The sequence below is a fragment of the Acinonyx jubatus genome, chromosome X (genome assembly GCF_027475565.1).
Source record: "Acinonyx jubatus isolate Ajub_Pintada_27869175 chromosome X, VMU_Ajub_asm_v1.0, whole genome shotgun sequence".
NCBI lineage: Eukaryota > Metazoa > Chordata > Mammalia > Carnivora > Felidae > Acinonyx > Acinonyx jubatus.
The window spans coordinates 107722477-107730416 of NC_069389.1; the positions used below are offsets into that span (position 1 = coordinate 107722477).

The window sequence follows — 7940 nt, forward strand, 5'->3', positions numbered from 1 at the left end:
GCAGGGCTTGAACTCACAGACCTGAGATCATGAGCTGAACCAAAGTCGGAAGCTCAACCGACTGGGCCACCCAGGCTCACTGGAAAATTTTATTTTTATTTTTTTTTTAATTTTTTTAACGTTTATTTTTGAGAGGCAGAGAGAGACAGAGAACGAGCAGGGGAGGAACAGAGAGAGGGAGACACTGAACCCGAAGCAGGCTCCAGGCTGTGAGCTGTCAGCACGGAGCCCGACGCGGGGCTCGAACTCACAGACCGTGAGATCCTGACCTGAGCCGCAGTAGGTTGCTCAACCAACTGAGCCACCCAGGCGCCCCAAGAAGGCCAGTTTTTTAGCTGCGAACATGATCATCTAGATCGGAATAAAGTCTGCCCCAGGTGCCCGGTGGCTCAGTCGGTTGAGCGTGCGACTCTTGATTTCGGTTCAGGTCATGATCTCACAGTTTGTGGGTTTGAACCCGGTGTCGAGATCTGTGCTGACAGTGCAGAGCCCGCTTGGGATTCTTGCTCCCTCTCTCTCTGTCTCTCTCCCGCTTGTGCTCGCTTTCTCTCTCTCAAAGATACATACATAAACTTTAAAAGAGAGAGAAAAAAAGAAAAAAAAGAATAAAGTCTGCGTGTCCTCACTCTCTTGCAGCTATGTGTGGCCAAATGTGACATGTGCGGAAATGCCGTGTGACAGCACGGAGCACATTTCCTTAAAAGATGGCTGATATACGCCCTTCGCTTCTTACCTCTTCCTCCATTTTGTCGCTTGGAATGTGGGTACAATGGCTTGTGCTTCATCTTGGAACCTGGGGAAGAGGGTCACATTCCGGGGATGGCAGAGAAGCCGGACAGAGCCTGAATCCCTGATGACCGTAGAGCTGCCACATCAACCTTGGATTGCCCACCTCACGGCCTTCACATGAGACATAAACGTTGAGTTCGTTTAGGCTATCGTTAGGTTGGGTCTCTGTCACTCACAGCAGAACCCAGATCCTAAGAAATACAAAGGGTGGTTTTATTTAGGATGGGAGAGACAAGATGACGTCTATAGCTAGAGAAAAGGGTCAGTAGGAAGGGAGACAGAGGACCCAGTTGATAGATCAAGGTTAACGAGGGTATAAGAGAGATGGGGACATGGGACACAGATGGAGGGATTTGCAGTGGAAAGGAACAGAGACATCTCATTCTGTGAGCCCTAGGAAAAGGGATAGGAACTAACATTTGTGAAGAACATTCTATGTACTAAGTCCTTTATAGATATGATCTACCTTAAACCTCGTAACACTTTAAGTACTGTAAAGAGTACAATTTGTAAGCTATTTGTGTTCCGTCATGTGCAACACGTGACTTCTTATTTCAGTGAGACTTCAGCCTCTATCTCAAGCCATAATCAATTTTCAATTCAGTCAATAGCGTTTGTGATAACAATAGCAAAAAGACTGCAAACAACCTAAATGTCTGTCATAGGGGATTGGTTAAATAAATTATGGTCCATCCTCATGACGAAACAGCCTTCAGCTGTTAAAAAGAATGAGGTAACTCTTTTGGGATCGAAATGGAATTAATTCCCAAACACACTGTAAAATGCAAAAACAAGGTGACTAACGGTGGGTACAGCACGTTATGAATTTGTGTTTAAAAAGGAAAAGCAGGCACACCTGAACGGCTCAGTCGGTTGAGCGTCTGACTCTTGAGTTCGGCTCACATCACAATCCCAGGGTTGCGGGATCAGGCCGTGTTGGCCCCATGCGGAGCGTGGAGCCTGCTTAAGATTCATTCCCTCTCTCTCTCTCTCTCTCTCCCTCCCCCTCTCTCCCCCCTCCCTCCCTCCCTGCTCCTCTCCCCCGCTCAACCTCTCTCTCTCTCAAAAAAAAAAGAAGAAAAGCAAAACCAAAGAATACATATGATACTTCTGAAAGAATACACAAGAAACGAGACTTGTCTTTTGCTATGTACCCTTTGGTGTCTGTTGAACTGAAGATGATCCACATATTTTGCCTATTAAAAACTGAAGGACACGTCACTTCAGTAAGTAAGAAAACTGTCAACGCGGGAGTTTTCCATCTTCCTTCCTCCTGGGGTGCAGTGGAAAGCGGCTGTTCGGGCCGGTGAGCGATCGGAGGTGGATCCAGGTTTGATGAGGCCTGGTTTACACAATCTGGAGAGCCTCCTGGGCAAAAAGCACACACCGTTGTGAATACAAAATGAAGTGCGGGCCTTCAAACTCACTTGTGCAGACGAGGGGCCCCGAGGCTGCAGCTCCGCGAGCCTCGAGGCCCATCAGCCTCTGGTGTGAGTGTATCGTTCACTCGATCCTAGCCGTCGTCCCTCCTCCACGGCGCTCCACCGAGGAAAGCCCGTTATCTTGCTTCCAGCCTTACAGCCGTGCCCCGAGTGCAAGGAAGCCCTACCCGCGCACTTTGCCCCATCTGCCAGCTTCCTCCCCTTCTCGGCAACCTTCAGCGCCCTTCCTGGAGGTTACAGGAAAACCCAGCCGCTCTCTCAGGCCAGTGCTGGAAAACGAATTGGAAGAATCAGGATGCAGCGCTGTGGACTTTTGTGAGATCACGATGACACCAGTGTCCACCCGGCCGTGTCACGTTCTCTGGCAGGGGCCGGCCACTCAAGTGTCGAGGCAGAGGAAAGGGGGCTGGTGTATTGATCCAGAGTTGGCACTTTGCACAACAGGCGCGGCGTCGGGACAGGACAAGGGAGGCAAGGGTATGGTATGACATGTTGAATGGACGGACCGCGGACACTACGCTCAACAGTAAAGATAGGGATCTGGAAAAAAAGACAGTGGGAATTGAGGGGTGGGGTCAAAGTGAACAGGGTTGGAAGTAATTTGCTGTGAGGCCGTGGTGCGAAGACGGTCCGCAGTGATGTCCCCGGCGTCACCACCTCCTAGTCCTCTTCCTATCTTTGCGGCCACTCATTTACAATCTCCTTCGTTGGACGTTCTTTCTTCAACTGCCTTTTAATGTCAGTATCTCCGGGGCTCCGTCTCCACACCGCATATCTCCACTTGGATGTCCCCCACGCATTTCAAATCCAACACAACTGAACTCGTTTTCTTCCCCACCCCGTACTTCGTCTTCTTCCCATGGGGTGAGCCCTAGTTTCCAGACCTAAGTTACTCTCCATAGTAACTCTCAGGTTTCAGAGACGAGGAAACTGAAGCTCAGTTTAAACAACTTACCCCGTTTCTCGTTCTGCTACAAGCGTCAGGGCTGCGAGTTGAACGCAAGTCTGACTGACTGAAAAGCCCATCATCCATTCATGAGAGCCTTCTATGGGTTTTGTACTTGTGGTTTTTGTTGTGTGTGTGTTTTTTAAGTAAACTCTACCCCCAGCGTGAGGCTCGAACTCACGAGCCCGAGATCCAGATTTGCATGCTCTACCGATTCAGCCAGCCAGGCGCCCTAGTTTTATATACCTTACTTGTGGGGCTCTGCCCTGCTTGGTGGCACCATCTCCCCCGGTGCCTGCGCCAGAACCCAGACAGCTATTCTCACGCCTTGTTCCTCACTGGCCCTCCCCACGTGATACGACATGACCCGTTGCCAAGTCCTGCTGACGTCACCTCACAAATATCTTTTGAATCCATCCACCTCTCTCCATCTCTACCACCATGACTCTACCTGGACTGCTGCCAGAGCCTTCTTCGAACTGACCTGCACATACTTGCTCCGGAACCCCGCCCGTTCTCCACACGCGCCAGAGATGATGCCAGCAAAGCAGAGACGGGCCTGGATCGCTTCCCTCTGTGCCTATGCGATGGGGTCCACTTCCTTGTGTGACATAAAAGATTCCCCATTATCCTCAATAACCTCGGATCTCCGGCTCCGTTCCTTCTTCAATCGGGCACCCGGGGGTCGATTTAAAGATCTTTGGCATCCGAGGCTCATACCATTCGATGGGGCCTCTTTAAGAAAAGGAATACAAAATTAGGTAAGGGGCTCTCTGGGGGAAGAGGCCCCACAAGCGAGGGGCCCCGAGGCTTAAAATTCATTTTAGCGCCACGGTAAACCCGTTTCCAAGAACGCTCGGCAAACCACGCGCAGTTTCACGAACGCACCAGGCTGTGGCATGCGCCCGTGACTGCCTCCGCCGAAATTGTCCTTCCCCCATCGCTGACCCGGCAACTCCTTCTTTGCCGGTGGAGTGCCGGACTCCGACCGCAGGCTCGAAAGAGCCCACCGGGAGCCGCAAACGTGGTGAACCGGTTGTTAAACGCGGCCGTGATCGACAATTAGATTCACTTCCGATTAGGCAAGCCACGTGAAAAGGGAAGATAACACGTCCTCGAAGCGCATCACTCCCTAGTCACTTTAGCGCACTCTACTATGACCCGTGTTTCCGAGGCCGTGCGTGCCCATTGTGCCTGTGGGGCGGAAACACGCTGCGAGGACGGACCCGTGCGCCTCTCTGCCGGACCGCACCCTCAACCGACACCGCACCGGCAGCCTGAAGCCGGCTGCGGTGCGAGTGTTTACGGCACGACTCCGCAAACGCCTTCGGCCGGGGCTTCGTTTTCCCTAGAGAGCCCATTGTTCAGGACTTAGCAGCCCACGGCTGTTTACAACCAAAGCCGAGGCGCACCCCTGTGCAGCCGTCTCCGATTTCCTTCCCCACACACGCACGCGCGTGCACACGCGCACGCGCGCGCACATGTGGGCACACACGCGATCGCTATGCCCCTCCCATCCCCTGTACGCCACTCAACACTGTTTCATATACTTCACTTCAAGAGTTGCTTTAATGTAAGGCAGGTACTACGTTGTATCCATCTCCATAAATGTTGGCGGGATAAATTTAACCTGGCGGGGCTCAGTTTCTTCTGAGGTCTAATGAGAATACCTGCTCTCCCTACCACACGCAGACCTTCTGAGCACAACTGAAATTCTAGACATGAAAGTACTTTGAAGGCAAAAGTGAAAAGTATCACACAAGCGCACGGTATTATTTTCACGTGTTCCTGTCGTTTAATGAGTTTCCATCATAAAACACCTGTTGAAGCACATAATTCTAGCTTTCCTCTGTTCTCTCTCAAGATGTTCTAATTTAACCCCTGGGCTCCCTGGGCCCCTTTGAACCTTTCCGGTGTAAGAGGCCGAAGAAACCTCTTTGTTCTAATAAAGCTGACTACGAAGTATGTTTCTGTAAAGTTGATTTTGGCCTTACAAGGAAAACCCGTGAGGAGAATGATAAAATCAGAGATACATTCTCATTGAGGGGAAAATCCCAATTGGCAATTAGGGACCCAAAATGAAGGCATTAAAAGATGGGTCAAGCCAGGGGTGCTTGGCCGGCTCGGTCGGGAGAGCACGTTACTCTCGATGTCGGCCTTGTGACTTTGAGCCCCACACTGGGCCTAGAGATTCCTCAAAAGTAAAAATTCGAAAACAAAGACGAGTCAAGCCACCCCACCCGCAACTCTCTTTCTTTGTACTTTATTTTATTCGCATTTGTACTTATCTTATTTAACAAGCCCTAATATTATCACTTACTATGCGTCAGACACTATTCTAAGTACGTCACGGATATTAACTCATTTAATCTTCATAAAACACTTCTTACTTTCAATCTATAGGTAAGGAGACTGAGTCACGGAGAGGTTAAGCCAATGGCCCACGGTCCTCCGCTGTAGGCAGGAGGTGGCCACTCCCAGCAGAATACGACAGAAGGTTGTAAGCCCTGCTCCGGGCTCTTCCCGCCAGGCAGGCTCGTCACCACTGGAGGGCCGCCTTGACCCCCAGACTTCTGCAAGAAGCTAGTTAGCCACTGGGGACTGCATCCACTCCCTCACTTATGTCTTTGATCCCAGCTCCTTTGTGCTGCTTGTGTGATGGTTCTATAGCAAACTCAAGTACAAGCAACTGCAGACCAGTGTGAGTTGCCATCATCACAGGACTTTGGACCACGACCGGCCTTTGGGGTCTCACCTGTATCAGGCCTCCTGGGCAAGTTCTTTAACATCTCTGAGTCTCAGCTTTTCCATCTATAAACATGGAAGTCAGTGTTCCATAACGGAAAGAAAAAAGCATGTCAGACAAGCGTTTTTATTCATGCATCCTCTTATTCACCAAACGAATACTTACGGAGTGTCCATGATGTGCCAGTCACGGAGTGGGGTACTGGAGACAGTGGCGACCAAGGCTCATACTGGGGTAGTCCCTGTCCTATGAAGCCTACATTCTAGTTGGGAAAACAAGCAAGAGACAAGCAAACAAACAAATAACTATCAATTGAAGTAAGCGTCCCAGTAAACACTATGAGAGAAATGGTATGCGGGGAGTGGGGGGGGGGGGGTGGGATCTACTCTCCACGGAGTGATCAAATAAAGTTTCTCTCAAGAAGTAACAATTAAGCCAATCTATTATTTGACTAGATTTGTGACCTTGACCAAGTTGCAGTAAGTGTTAAAAATTACAATAGGCAACTGTTCTGAGCCTCGGTGGGCACAGTCCCCGCCTGCCGGCACTCTTGTGATGATGCAACCAGATGATATGCGTGAAACATCTAGCATATAGGAAGCACTCTATAAACGTTCATTCCTTTCCCCTTCTGGCTCGAGCAGTGTTCTCCTGAAAATGACTCAAGGTCACACAATCTGCTTTGGCAGTTATTTAGCTACTTAATCAGTTCAAGAAGCCAGGGATTTAGTGGGCAAATGAAGTCACCCCCAAATCAGCAAAAAGTATACCTACTTACACTTTGGGATTGAACCAAGATGGCTTCAATTTCGGATCTCCTCCTCATGAAATCTGGAGAAGCCTTCGGCTGAGATAATCAGATGTCAAAGCAGCAAATTAATGCCCTCTAATTCTCCAAATTGGCTCCAGCTAGACTTCCCTATCCCCAATTTAACCTTCAGCCGTAAGTTATGGGAAATAACTACCACCGGATCTTTGTACTGCCCAGGGATCTGGCACCTAAATTTCTCCTTAGGGTGGAACAGGGAAACAAACCTGTAGTAGGAAAGAGTGCTACGATTTGCCCCACTTACAAGTAAGGGGCCAGGGCAGTTTAATTTTCACACCCAAGGTCACATAGCAAAGCTGCTAGCAAGCTCAGACCAGAATTCAAGGCTATGTACACCTTTGCCACTCTTTTCTTGCTTAAACCAGTGGTGGCCTGGGGTGATGATTAAAAAATCAATTCAGCAGAACTAAAACCCCTACTAACTGGTCATCCCATCACAAGACACACACACACACACACACACACACATCGATAGAACGATGCTGATTTTGTCAACAATAACGTGATGAATTGTGGTTGACATTCACTATCTTTAAGTATCTGTACTAAGATCTAAGATAGAGATTATCATATGAGAGGCCAACCCTAAGGTTGCTTGGTGGAACCTCATCTGACCACACTTTAAAAACACAGTTCTACACACACACACACACACACACACACACACACACACACACACATACACACACACACACCAGTAAGGCAGTCAAACCTTTTTTTTTTTTAATTTTTTTTTTAACATTTATTTATTTTTGAGACAGAGAGAGACAGAGCATGAACGGGGGGAGGGCCAGAGAGAGAGGGAGACACAGAATCTGAAGCAGGCTCCAGGCTCTGAGCCGTCAGCACAGAGCCTGATGCGGGGCTCGAACTCACAGACCGTGAGATCGTGACCTGAGCGAAGTCGGACGCTCAACCGACTGAGCCACCCAGGCGCCCCAGTCAAACCTTTTTTAAAGGAAGTGAGAGTTGGTCAACTTGATGGAGCAAAAACAATATTCCTCGTTTCTGATTTAAGATATTTTTCATGTTCAAGAAGCACTATTTATTCAAATACTGCTTCCAATTATTAATATTAAAGATCATAAATCTCTTACCTTGAATTTTATCTGAATCAACCACGCTATAACATAAATCAGCACCTAAAACACTAGAGGCATTATGAAGTTTTTGTGTTTAATTTTATCT

General features: G+C 48.8%; 1 long non-coding RNA gene across 1 annotated transcript; it reads right to left on the bottom strand.

Annotated features, from left to right (window-relative positions):
* Window positions 1-294: 294 nt before the first annotated feature.
* On the bottom strand, window positions 295-6967 carry LOC128311517 (uncharacterized). Its single transcript, XR_008289966.1, has 3 exons — window positions 6702-6967; window positions 6089-6185; window positions 295-900 (listed from the first exon to the last, which is right to left on the bottom strand). It is a non-coding gene; the product is annotated as an uncharacterized LOC128311517 (long non-coding RNA).
* Window positions 6968-7940: the final 973 nt, after the last annotated feature.